The sequence below is a fragment of the Falco rusticolus genome, chromosome 3, assembly GCF_015220075.1.
Source record: "Falco rusticolus isolate bFalRus1 chromosome 3, bFalRus1.pri, whole genome shotgun sequence".
Classification (NCBI taxonomy): domain Eukaryota; kingdom Metazoa; phylum Chordata; class Aves; order Falconiformes; family Falconidae; genus Falco; species Falco rusticolus.
In genome coordinates, this window is record NC_051189.1 from 58,222,927 (window position 1) to 58,237,636 (window position 14,710).

Consider the following 14,710-nt stretch of genomic DNA (forward strand, 5'->3'; position numbering starts at 1 on the left):
GCCAGAAAGTTTGGCAACCCTTACTCTGTACTTTCTACTATAAAATTATATTTTCTCTCAATGCCACTTGTTCCTGCATTAAACTGTTCTCCCCCTGCCCCACCCCGCTTCACATCCCACACCTTCTCCCAACCCCACCACACTTAGAATAATTTCTGTATACAAACGAGGGAATACACTCCCCAGGGGCTTACATACCATACCTTTCTGCAATAACAAATAAAATGCCAAACAAAGTGTGCAAATCCAAACTGTGAAAGTGGATTGTGAAGGAATCAGGCTCTATAGGTATCCCCAAGACCCCGTGTGCTCATCTTTATCCTGGCAGGTGGCAGGGAAGCACCACTCTAAAGCAGAACCATGAACTTGTTTGACTTCACTCTGTGCCATGCACATGCATCACATGGGCCCCAAATCTGCACTTTTATCATACAATTTAATTAGTTTCAATGGGATTTAAGTGAATACTGTTTATTAGTCTGCCAGCTGCACTTCGGGGATTATCCAGGTGTACCATGTGGTAACAATGCGACGCCCCAAATGCCAATATGTTTAAATGAGTGGTGCTATCTTAAATATTGCTATTAATGTCAGAGCAACATCACAGCAGTAACCTTCCAGTACAGTTAAGAGTAACACAGGCTAACCCCCTCCGTGCCCAGGCTAACTTTCTGTATCTGAGGGGAGCAGTGATTAAAACCCTTTTGAAGATCACCATCAAAGCCTATTTTGCTATTGATTTATACGGAATGTTAATAATTAAACAGCTGGCATATTTCTCAGCTTCCTCTCATTGAGACCCAATAAAAGGTAATCTATTTATATTCCACTCAAGATCTCTAGTGGTTCTTTACTACCTCAGTATTCAGTAAACACTCACTAAGCTATTATGGAGCAGGACTAATATTTCACTTGAATTAGTAGGAAAATGGCTTCTTAGCTCCCAACAATAGCTGTTGCCGAATCTGTAAAGTGGGAAGGAATCTGCGTAACATACAAAAAAGCTACCCAATCCTTTAAACAGCTTCCTTTAAACAGGAGTTGGACCTGATTCATGAAAAAAATGTGTATGTTCAGTGGGTGGTAACTTTGATGTAGTTCTTTTATGTATACAAGGGTTAGCCAGAGTGTCTGAATAAAAAAGGAAGCCAATCTGCTTTTATTCAGACATAGCACCATGTGGGCTGAACGTGAAAAAAAGAAATGGTATATTAAATGCGAGTCAAAGAGACTCATTTTCTTGTTAGTACAAATTATGGGAATAGGAGCCCAGCTGAAATGTGTAAAACAATTATATGAATCAGTGATGACTCTAAATGTGGGTCTCAGAACAAAACTTGTTTTTCCTATAGCCAAAGATCATGGTGACATATTTGTTTCTACCAGCCTCACGGAAGAGCTGGGAACACCTGTGAGATAAGTGACTGATCCCCAGTGATGTTCCAGCCCTTCCCACGCTCCTCCTTCCTAACACTGGCACAATGCGTGTAAGACTGCCCTTAAAATCCAATCATTCAAGGGTCCACAATAATTGTGACATTAAAACCAAATCATGTTTGATATCAAAGGTCCGTTCCTCCTTCAGCCTGTATGTCCTTATTTATCCCCATTTGGCGGCACAATGCCAGAGGACCAATTGCAGTAGAAAACTCACGCACTTTCCCTAGATGAAATTTACATTTGTAACTCACTTCACACCTCATAAAAGGGACAGCTGTTTAAAATTGAAAATCAAACCATCAATTTCTGCCAGATTAAGGAAAAAAAAAAAAAAAGAAGCAGCAATTCAAATCACATTTAAAGTTCACAGGGGTTACTGCATTTTATTAAAACAAGTCCAATATGAAGCACTTTTGTCATTAAAAATCCATTGCCACAAAGGAAATTTTTGTAATTGGATTTCTAGAAAAACACCACTGAAGAGGACCTGAAAAACTTTGAACTTCCGTACCAATTATTTTTTTCTGTTTCCACAAAGAAGTGGAAACAAAGAAGACCACCGTGAAGAAATGGTCTTCATAGATCAATCAACCCAGCATCACCTAGAAGGCTGAATTCTTTTACAGAGTTTCTATCTTTCAAATCCCTTCAAAAATCTTTGGTTGCACCATTTTTAACAAAGCAGCTTGTATGACACAAGCATTTGAAAAAGAACTAGACAGTAAATTAATTTTACTATAATTCAGAAAGGGCAAAATATTTGCAGGAAGCAGATCAACAATTCCTGCTGTAGAAGCGGACTGCCAGTATCACAAGCATGATTTAAATTGTTACATAAATGACTGATGGATTTGGGTTTAAAATTACCATTTGCAGTCTATCCTGAACACAAAATTGCAATCCAGTTCTTTCCTTTTTCTTCAGAAAGTGATCTTTTGATCATCTTTATTGAAGGAAGAACGCAAGACATGAAGACACACACTACTTGTAGGGGAGCCTGTGATGGACTGCAGGTCCTAAAAGCATACTCAGCAAGTGATACTCTAGTGTGATACTCAGCACAAGTAATTTCCCCTAGCCACATTAAGACAAGACATATCACTCCTTTTGCAGTGGCTAGAAAAGGCACCCAGACAGTAGCTCAGACTAGAAGCCCAGTTTTCGGACAGCTAAAATGTCCAAACCAAATGGGGCAATTAATCCTGTTTGCAATTACTAAGAGCACTGCACTCATTCATAGCCAAACACATTCCACCACAGGCTTTTCAAGATCACTCGCTATTCTATTTACTCAGGGTCTCCAGCCTGCACTGAAACTCATGATCAAAGCTGTCACTTTACCTAACTAGATTAATGTCACCTTGCACCTACCTACATTGACAGACACTGAATATAGCTGTGCCTTTCAGCAGAGTTGTTGGATAGGCAAAACGGTGAAATTAATTTACTGACCCTTGGGTAAAGCTTAATTTTCAAGGAAATATGAAGTTGTTGGCCTCAGTTTTATTCCTCCTGTGTTTGCATTAAAATATGTAGGTTCTTTCAGCACTCTAAACGCGTCAGTGATCCAAGACAAGCTGTACACTTCTTACACGGCTATAGTGTAAATGTAGCAAACGAAACTAAAGCCAAACTACTACTGAGTTAAAGAGTGTCCCTACTGGATTTAAAGTATTTCAGTTTACACATGCCAGCTTTTTTGGTTTATTACTTTGCATCAATTTTGCTTAAGGCCATTAAGTATGCCTTCTGGCCTGTAACAGACTGATTTATCATGTCACACAGGGATCTTTCTGGTATTAACCACTCTACTGCCAATATCTGGAATTCTGGTAAGCAGAAATATAGGGGGTAAATAATAACTATAACATGAAATTTGAGACCTATAAAGCAATACACAGCCACACCAAATTCATCTGCTCCATCTGAAAACTATACTGCTGAAAGCTTTTCCCCAAATCAACTGACATGGGTTATTCTACAAAAAACACAGGATACTCTCTTTCGTTAACATTCTTAGTAGTTCCCTTAAAATAATCCTGTTGGCATATGGTATCTTGGGGAAATAGGGTCACAGGGAGAGAACTTCTCCTCTCCAAACCCCCATAAATCTCTCTCTCCCCCAAGATATAGGCAGGCCACAAGCAATTATGGCTATTTGCATAGAAAGCCAACACTTAGGTATAGTCTCTCGTTTCTATGGCAGCACAGCTCCTATAAAAACACAGCTCTCCAAGCTCACTGGCATCACTGTGTAGTCTCAGCCATTTCCTTAACAGTGAATTTCCCCTCAAAACATGCCAGATCATGTAAATTAATGCCGACCCCACCCCACCGTCAGCAGAACTAAGAGTGAGGTGCTGGGGAACGCTCTCAGTATGAATGGCCAGTGGTTACAGCTGCTGCCTCCTGCCCTCCCTCCTGCCTCTTGCTGGCATCCACACTGGGATCACTGAGGGCTTGCCAGCCGAGCAGCGGGAAGGGAAAACCATGCCAAAGAGTAACTTCCTTTTTATGTCCTGCTGCCTTTTCTTCCCACTCTGAATAAACTGAAAAATCCATCACCCAGAAAATTGAGATGGAAAAGACTGAAATCACTGCTGCCTTCACCATGCTAAGATTACGCAATAAAAACATTCCCTGGATAATGGGATTTGTCAGCATCAGCTGAAAAAAATGCCTACTGTACGATAGTATCAAGAAACCAACTACCCCTATAAACAGGAAATGGCTGATGTTATTTTTCAGTTAATTTTATGTCTAAAGCAAAGCTGTATATTATTGTTAACTATATAGATAACTGGAGCGTTTATACAGAATTTTAAGTTGCAATTAAAGTGCCTGCTTTATGCAGACACCTGTTTAATCTTCTCAAAACTACCTTACCCCCTTCCTAGGAAGAATTATAAGATTTGCATATTACTACTGGAACACCTAATTGCAGCCAATGAAAGAGAATATATTCTCTAGGGTATCAGTAAGTATCCTGTATGTTTATTTAAAATTAAATGCATTTATGTATAAAAATACATTACTTCAGTTGAAAGTGCAATGGGAAGGATATTTTTATAGGGTGAAAAAGAAAAAAATATCTGCTTAGGACAAGAATACTCCTCACCAAAACAATTAATAATTTCTTTATGGAAGTTAAGTATCACATCATTATATGACCATTTTTCCTTCTGATGCTGAGAGAGTTTTGCATTGGCAGGAGACTTGGAAGTTTTGATTAACAACCTACTGGAGCTCTTGGCAAGATGCCTGGGTGTTTCAGATTACTGCTGCTATAGAAACTCCCCTGGGTGACTGCACTGCTTTTCTTTTTCTCACATTTCTAAAATGCTGGTCTTCAATTTTTATTTTTATTTTTATCCTTTTGCAGTTTGATCCACTTAGTAGCAACTGCTGCACTACTGTTCTGCTTTCATTCAGTGAACAGCACAGCTACACAAACAGCTATCATTACAGATAACAGGCATCATAAAAGAGTTTGCCATATGCCTTCTCAGCTGGCCAAACTGATGACACAATTCTTTTACAGCAGTCTGGGTAGTGCATAGGAGGTATATACATTTCAGGAAGCTGGCGATTCATTAGCATCTCTCTGAGTGTATTACTAGTTAACATACTTTTAAGGACTGATTATATATGAGATTAATATAAACTTCATTTTAAATTACTATTTAAAAATTCTAATTCCAATTTATCCAAGAAAGAATGAGGTGCTGACTACAAAATCAAACAAAAAGAATTTATTTTTGCATGTTGTTCCCTCTTTTCAGTTCACTTTTTCAATTCTCTTTCTTCCCCTCTCAGGATAATCTAAGTTATACTAACATGGTGAATGATCTATCTCTTTTTCCAGCACCACCAACAGACTTTAGTGGGAGCAGGAGCAGGAGCACAAGCAAGCACTTTCCATTGCTATTTAATGGAAAAGAGCAGAAAATAGTGAAACAGTGTAGAGAGCAGTGCCTGACTGCTGCCCTCAGCTGTGTCACACAGTTACGCCAGGTACACCAAAAGCCTATACAGGCCATCATCAGTGAAGTGACTGTGTCTTCTGCACACATAGACTGTGTCTATGCACACAGCTGCAATCGTCGCCCTAAGAAGCTTGGGGCTTAGTAAGCGTGGACATAGACACTACACTAAATCCAGCCTGTGGGCACTTCGCAACATGTGCACTTGGGTTCCCGCACTCATCCCCTTGAGAGGAGGGCCACTGCTAGGCTAATCCCTGCCATTCATTCCTGGTGCCCTGCCTGCCACATGCTGCTTTCAAAGGGAACAGGCTACAGTGGGATAAGCTGGTTCAGCAGTGACGACTTATTTCTTGGCATGTTACCTATACACATACGGACAACGTCTGATCTGCTGGGGCATAACAGCGCCGTATGGCTCCTGCGTCAATGGATCAATGGATGAGCTGCCTCCATCAAAATAGCTCAAATAGCTCACACCTTGCTCTGAGGGCTCCTGGGAAAAGAAGGATACCAGGAGACTACTACAGGAGGAATGAACAGTCCTGAACTAAGCTCAAGAGAGACGCCCAGAGCCCTTCCTGAAAGGAGAGGCTCAAACACATTGCAGAACTCACCTGAAGCAGAAACTGAGACACAGATAAGTGTAAAACATCTTTACTATCTTCAGACTGTATCCAAGTCAAACCCAAAAATTCAGAAATTGATTTTGTTATCTGTTTCAATGATCAAAGCTTACAAAGAAACAGGGCTTTGGATCATTAAGGTCCTTATCAGTTGCTAGAGTTATTGTAAGAAAGATTTACTGTTACGATTACAAAACTGACAAACATACAAATAATCAAAACTTATCTTAAAATGAGAAACTACAGAAACATTCTCAAGTTACTTAAGGTAAAAGTAAGACCCAGAAGTGTTTCAGAAAAAAACCCAAACAACCAACAAAATCAAACACACAGCCATTCAAACAATTCTAACTAAGGAGATGCCTCCTGTGCTACATAGCTCTGTTGGAAATCCAATTTATCTGCCTCTTGCCCTTTCACTAGTATGCACAAAACCATTTAAGTTAGCAGCAATCTCTAGAGCTCGTCTTGTCCAAGCACCCATCTAAAAGCAAGTCCAGCCAAGTTCTGCGTACCTCCAAGGATGGAGGTACCACAACTTCTCAGGACATTTGCTCCAGTGATTTTACCTCTGATAATTTCCGTCCACCCCTACTTATACAGAATTTCCTGTGTTCCATTTTCTCTGTGGTTTCTGGTCCTTTTGCTATAGACCTCTGAGAAGGGTCTGGCCCTGTTTCCTCAGCAAGCCCCAAGGTACCTGAAGACAGCAATAAGACCTCCCATAAGCCATCTCTTTTCAAACCTAAACAAACCCAGTTCTCTCCACCTCCCCTTGCACAACCTCAGATGTACTCCAGCCCCATGACCACCTTGGTAGCTCTCTGCTGGACTCAGCCCAGCATGTCCAAGTATTTCTTTTACTGAGGAGCACCAAACTCATTGTAGTTCTCCTAATGTGGTCTCACAAATGCCAAATAGAGGGGAAGGACCTGCTGGCTGTGCTTGCAAACATTACCTGGGATATGATTGCCTGTCTTTGCTGCAAGGGCACACTGCAAAATCATGCACACCTTGTTGTCCACCAATATCTACTTCAAGCAGCTACAAAGCTACTTTCTAGCCACTTGGCCTCCCAGTCTGTGCTGTTGCATGGGTTTATCCCAGCCCAGACACAGGGCTCTGCATGTGCTTCTGCAGTAAAACAAGAGGCAGCATTAAGAAGTATTATGACATGTTGCCATCTATTCTTTTACAACAGGGGAGAAAAATGGCCAGTGGAAACTAGGGCCTTTTACTGCAATCGCTAACACAAAATTTAGAAGAGGAAGTCCGAGTTTAAAACTTATATTATAAAACAAAGCTATAAAATTAAAGTAATATAATTTAAAGAAATACTATGCATTACAGGTAAAATATCCCACAGCGTTGTATTTATGGTTCAAACCTTTAAAAAGGCAGCCTATGTAATACCTAGCAGCAATACTTTCCAGGAAGAATATATTGAATTTTTAAAATATTCAAGAAGTAAACATTTTAATTTATTTTCCTGAGGAAAAAAAGCAATAGACATCAAAAATGGATTCAGAGCACTTTTAGAGTCTCATATTTTCTACTTTTTGCCCTTCACATTTCCAGTCCCCAAATAATATATCACAGCTCATTTCTGAATCAGAAAAAAATGAGAGGATCCATCTGAGGACTCGCAACACTCCTTCCATTCTGGCTGAGGTTTATAATTTGCATAAACGTGAAGAAAATGCACAATATCAGCATATCAGGGCCTAAACATGCTATTATCCCACAGAATCCACAACACCCAACAATCTGTTAATCAAGCACAGAGGAATGACAAACACAAATCTGCTGCTGCACTACTCTTTCTTTGGAAAGAACCAGTCTTTCCTGATGCTTGAACCACCTAGACTAGAACTATTTCTGTGACACCAGGAGTTAGCAAAGAAATGGGGAGAAATAACATTATAGTGAATTACTAGAAGCAGTAATAGTACCATATTCAGGAGGTATTGAAGGAAATTTATGAGACAACTGACCACAAGATATTAACATCTCCAGAAGGGAACTGGAAACGGTATGCTCCCCTTTCTTTACGCATATCTCATCAATCATTTCAAATGCTGTGGCACAGCAGTGGTGTCTCTCCTCTTTGTTTGCAGAGTCACCATACACCACTGAAACACTGTATTTCCACACACTCCTGACAAAATGCTTCCTCCCTGCTCCTCCTTGCAAGGGAATTGTGGCTACAGAATCACAATTTACCTCTCCATTTTTCTCTTCCCTTTTCCTTCTTTTTCCTTCCACCCTCCAATCTGGTTATTTTTGGACTGCCAGTTGGGATTATTGCTCTTTTTCCCTGCTAAAATAAAAACAAACAAGAGTTATACTTCAGATTCTGGGCTTAAGCATGAGATCTGTCTCCAGCATTAAACAGTCACATTTTTGTGCCTGAGGTACAATGCTATCTCCTATGACACTGACTAAAAGCAAGCCTTGCAACTAAAGGCAAATTCTGCTTCTGGATTCACATGTGCAGTTTTCTGAGTTCTCTGGTAACCACCTATCAACCCTGAGCAGAATTATGCCCTGAGAATCCAGCACTGACTGACATATGCCGAGTCTTACAGCATGTAAAATTGGCCTTTCTGAATGGAACTCCAATGAAGTCTAGAATATGCAAAACTGAACTAGAATATTTATGACTTAAAGCACCCTTTCTGTCTGACACAGAAAGGTCATCTTTATTTCAGACCATCTTTTACTATATTTTGTTTTCTTTCCAAGCACCTTTAAGATGTACTTGCAGATGGTATATTTGTAAGGAATTTAGCATATACAAAATAATAGACAATGTAATAGTGTCAGTTTCTCACCTCTAAATGAAGGTCTGAAGTAGAAAAACCAAGATGCTTTTCCAGGAAGCAAAACCAAAGGGCCCCCCCACCCTGATCTCATAACATCACACATAAAGTCTCAGCTGAAATCAGTCTCAAGGTGTTTTAATGTACACAATATCAGACATTTCCCAAATTAAACCAAAATACCACCAAGTGTTATTCAAATGTTCATTTCTCTTCTTTTTTTTTTTCTGCATTAAAATACTTTCAACTGTAAGAAGAGTTTTCCAGTACCTGAAAAAAATCCTTTTTATTGTGCAAAATTCAATATAGCAAACAGCTGACAGGAATTGAAAGAAGAGGCTAAACATTTCAGTGAAAATCATTGCATCTTTTCAGATAGAGCTGAGAACTATACATAGGCTACCTTTAAGCTTGTTGGTGACTTTGAGCACCAGACTAATGCAGTCACCCTTAGGAATACACATAATTCCTTTTCACAGGCATTTCACAGGCCCTGCCAGGCACTATCATATCCCCTTAGAAGTAACATAACCTTTCCCAGTGTATATATATCATTTTAGCACCTACATTCTGACATATAACGCCACATAAATGAATGTTTGCAGATTTTGAAATGTTCTAAAACCTTTTGCGTGCTCAGTGTATCTATTCCTGGCACACGAGTGCTAACCATTTACCTAGTGACACTTCCTCCTCTCCCCTGACGGCAGCTATGTTACACTGAAGTCTGCAGCCCTATTACACTGAAGAATTCAGACCAAATGTCTAGCCGAGTACCTGGTATAGTATTCCAGCTTGGCATAAATGTAAATGTCAACTCTGTGTTCTCCAGCTGTGCTTTCATAGGGTCAGTTAAAGAAAAGGTCACTTTTTTTTTTTTTTTTAAATTTAAAGTTTATGATTAGTTTGTATCTTCATTTGAACTATCACAAGAATTTTAATTCTTAGGTTTACAAGACTGGTATCCACATTTGGATATCTTCAACATGACTCAAGCTCAGGAGAAATGACCCCTTCCAATTTAACCACTGCTATGAGAAAATTAAGTTGGTATTTATAACTCGAACTGAAGGTGTCTGTATCAGACAATGGGGCAGTTACCTTGGCTAAAATCCACACGGCACAGCACTGTGCGTGCAATGGTTGAAGACAATGGAAGCAGCATGGCTGTTCTGGTAGGACTTCTTAGCTCAGGCACCAAACTGCACAGAAGTTGTGTCTCACCAGTTCTGTTTCCAGCCATGAAAGTGTAAGCATCTACTCAGCCAGTGTTTGCAACTCTACTCCAGAAAGTTTTAGTCTCTCCTTCTCCTACTTTCTTAGGGCTAATCAAAAGAGAGAATTAATTTAGCTTCAGATACTAAGGTATTTTTTTGGTACAGAATAGCAAGAAAAAGATCTCTGAATCATTGCCAACTAGTTCCTCAGGCAGGCACCTATAACATACTAGTGAGCTGGCAATATTGTCATGAGCAAAAAAGAAATGCATATATCCATCACTGCTACACTGCAATAAAGTGCCCAAATTTAGGGATCAGAAATAAATCAAAAGCAAACATGGAGCTTACTGAGACTAATAAATTATGAGAAGTCCCCAAAATAACTTCAGAGAATTTAGTAAAACAAGGTCTGAAGAGGTAAGAGACACCATACTGTTGCTTCTGTAAGCTTACTGTGCCCTCTGTTGATCATTATAATACTCTTTACAACTACATGACAACACAGGTTTTCCCAGTGACACTTTCTTGCTCAGGACAGTCTGTGGCTGCCTAATCAATGCAATATAGCTGCACAGGCAAAGAGCATGATGTCTACAGTACCCTTTTTTATTTTATGTAGAGCGTGGAAAATTAGAGAGTGAACAGGGCAAGAGATTACAGAAAGAAAACGACTGTTTAACAGTTAAAAGTGTCAGATACTCCCCCCCAAAAACGTGCATTCTTTCTAACTACAGAATTCTTATGTAATATCAAATCAGAGCAAATAAAAGCAACCACAAAATTGTAGGTCATTGCTACATTAGTGTTTCTCATCTCAAGAATATATTGAACAAGACTTTTGATATCATTTGTAAAAATACTCAGAACTGAGGACACCACAGAACCAATGGCAGCATTGCTTTGACTATGCAATGCTGAATAATTTGGAATATAATGGAGCTACAAATAATTCACACATTCACTCAATACACACACAATACACAAGAGTATTGCTGCAGCCATACAGTACAACCGGAATATAATTCTTCTGCCTCAGATCCATAGGTCTAAATACTATGTTTATTTATCTGCATTGAAATGGCCATATGTGATACTAAATGTTTTTGGAAGGGAAAGAGGGATCTGAACAGCTTTTCCAAAGTGTATTCCCACACCTGCTGAGTTTGCCCGAGGAAGTAAAAGGGGTGAGAATTTTACTTCCTGATACCATACCAAGAGGCACACAATTTTGTCCTGGGTGTGCTAGAAAACAATAGAAGACTGAAGCACATCACATTCTAAAACTATTTATAGAATTTTGATTATTGCCTAATGGTTTCTGCCAGTTTTTTTAACAGCTCAAAGTATCAACACCAGCCTTTGGTTTAGCTTCTTTCGCATTCAGTTAGGATGGCCCTCTTTTTTCAGCCGTAACAACTACTACGAACGCAAGAGTCCCTATTTACCTTCCCACCAGAAACTCGCTGGCTGTAGTTCAGACACAAACTGTGGTGACTGATATGCTCTCAAAGACTCCATTGATATAATAAAAAAAGTTTCCTGAAAATCTCCATTGCTCTTCTCAAACATTTGTCCAATGGAAGGATAGATCAGACCATTATTACTAACATGCTGGCATTTTAAAGTTTTGTATGAATGTTTCAGGAGCTAGCTGCATACAAAGACATTCTCTGTGTTGCTGAAGATGTATTTCTTTGCTGTCATCCAGTGCTTATGTCTTCGTTTGGCTCTGTGTTGCAAAACATCTTTCCACTGATGTCTTACATACATGTATTATTTTTTGCTGGAAGTTTCTGCACTTTGTGCCTTCATGTTTTGCTTTGTCTTCCACAGTTCCCAGCTGTGAACTTTATATTTACCCTATAGGGTGTATTTGCTCTGACTGCTTGTTCATGAACATCTCTCTGGGACTGCCTTGTGTCTTATGCTGTCATCTTGCAGACATTTATTTGCAGTTACATGAATCTTCAGCTTCAGTTGAATCAGTATCTGCTGAGTCTAAATTACTTTGTGCTGATGATAAAATGGTGCTTCTTTTGCCAATGCCTGTTCCTGTCGGTGCTGATGATAAAATGGTGCTTTTGCCGATGCCTGTTCCTGTCTCTGATTAGGTTTTAACAGTCAGATGGCAATTCGTATCCTTTCACAATACCTGAAACACTAAAACAAACCCCTCTTTTTTCCCTATAATTCTGAACCTTTCAGATATATTGTTCTTTTTCTGCCTATGAACATGTGCTAAAGTGTTTTTCTCACATTGCTGAGCAGAGATTTTCCATATTGTAGTTAGTAAACTCCTATCTCCAGAAATTCCCATTTAGCCTTTCTCATGACTGCAAAACCAGAAGCCCTATCGTCACTTCAAGGCAAGAATATACAAGATGATGGAAACACTTTTGCTGTCTCAAAAGCCTTGTACACTGCTACTGAGCGCGTAAGGATAAAAAGTTCATTGATGCACTGTCAATTGGAAAATGGAAAATACTCAGAATGGTTTCTGAAATGACAGTTTATTGAACTAGACCCCTGAAAGACTGAAGTGACAATAATACACACATCGATTACATTTCTAGAGTACAATTATTGTGAATATATTGAAAAGGACTTTGAAATGGGGCAGCAGAGATCCAAACACACAAAATGTATCATCTGATAAAAAGCAGAGGACTAACATATTCACTTTTGTATTTAAGTATTTAAAATCAAAATTTGTATAGGATTTGGAATATATGCCATACTATTATGGAGGCCAAGCCACAGTCCTTAATCCTCTGTCTAACTAGTATCACAATGAAATGTTATTATCAAGAAAATATCTGATGAAATGTATTTAGTTCAACCACACACTTCTTAGAACTAATAGCTAACTTCTAATTTTTAAAGATGCCCATTCACATCTTATGTTTAAATAGGCATTTGCACATAGACAATGACTATATTACCAGTGCAGCTTGTATGGCCACATGCAGATTCCAAAAGATCAGAAGTATTTGCACAATCTCCTCTCAAGAGTTTCGAGGACAAACTGACCCTAATTCCATCTAAATGATGCTAAACACATATTAATGAAAATAGTAAATTGGAAACTTGAAGAGCTTACAAAATCATGGCTACAACCCTCATAGTGAAAATTAATGCATTCCCAAGTATGCAGTTGATAGCTTAGTTTTAATAAATGTATAACAGTGTCTTCTGTAAAACCATCTCTGCAGTGGTCTGATCAATATTTATTCCAAACTACATTATGTCACTTTAACCTAGAGAGAAATACCAGCCCTTTGGACACAGAATTCGAGCACACTGCTGTCCTAATACTGTGATTAATGCTGTGAGCTACACCCTGCCTAGCCTTCCTAATCTCTGGGCTTTCTAATTTATAGCAGAGATGGATAGGCTATCAGTGGGGAATTATGAGGATTACTAGCTGTTTATCTCTCCTTTGCAGAGACACTTTGCTGCTTATGGAATTACCATAAACCCTCCAGCTACAGGGCCACTTCTATACTTACCCAGAAATGTAGCTACCTACTGGGCACAAAATTTTTTGGTAGCCAAAATATTAGAAAACGTTGGAGTTGATGGATGCATTTTTTTTTTTTTTAAATGATTTGAACATACTGTCAAGACCTGTCATGTTACTTCAGTGGTAATTTGTCTGCAGGTTATCTTGCATTCACTTGAAATCCAGTGCTGTGATCTTGTCTACACTAATTAGAGTTCAGCATTAAGGCCTGGAGGTTGCCCTCAAGCATCACCACAGGTGAAACCATTAAACATGTATACCAAGCCGTTTCTGCACTCATGGCAAGTTATGTAACCCATTTCAAAAGATTTCATCTTTATGGCCACCAGGAATGTTACTGACTTTCCTACTATCTGATAATTAAGGGTTTCCTCAATGCTTCTGCAGGAAGTTCTTATGCTGTGGAGCACAAGTTTCATTCTGGGGTGAAACTAATCAAAGAGTTTGAGGGGAAAACGTATATTATTTGTTTTAGTTTCCTGAAGGAGGAAGGAAGGAAGGAAGTCGTCCTATAATATTTATTACTCTACTGACTTCTAAAAATCTGAGTCCGTACAGAACAACTTTGCTCGTTTCAGAAGAAACTAAGAAGGAGAACCATCAGTAAGATAAATGTTAGCCCTCGTACTGAATAGCTTCAATACTACAAGTGTTGTCCAACAATACCTATTATATATGGTCTGCATTTATAGCCAAGGTATTTATAGTCAAGGTACCTCTGTAACCACAGTTTAGTTAAGTGATGATTTGAGCACTAACATTCAGCTAATTTGTCTGTATTTCATATTGCTTAGATAGATAAAACTTTAGCATGTTCTTACTCAACTCCTCATCGTTTGCCACTGAGCTAAAACTTTGTCTTTATTACTTTACCAGCCTGCTACATAAGACACATTAAGAACAGTTAATTCAGCAGGTTTGAGTCTCTTAATTCTATGCATCAAAATAGTTGCATGCATATTTATAAACATAATAAAAGGATGTACAACACAAAGATACTTTCAAACTCAAAGTCACAACATAGCCTTTGATTGTCATTGTACAGTCATTTGTATTTGTCTATGCTTACTTTATATTCAAAGACTGTAACAAAAGA

At 38.9% G+C, this 14,710-nt stretch overlaps 1 protein-coding gene across 2 annotated transcripts in view; it reads right to left on the bottom strand.

Moving 5' to 3' along the window:
* Positions 1-14,710, bottom strand: part of DLGAP1 (DLG associated protein 1) — a 432,610-nt gene that overhangs the window by 306,671 nt on the left and 111,229 nt on the right. Inside the window, exon 1 of one of the 2 annotated variants that reach the window (XM_037381360.1) lies at positions 8,273-8,371. The exons of the other annotated variant lie outside the window; for it this stretch is intronic. The gene's annotated coding sequence lies outside the window, so the exon portion shown is untranslated. Of the gene's footprint in view, positions 1-8,272; positions 8,372-14,710 lie in introns of those variants that run through there. 2 annotated transcript variants of the gene reach the window in all.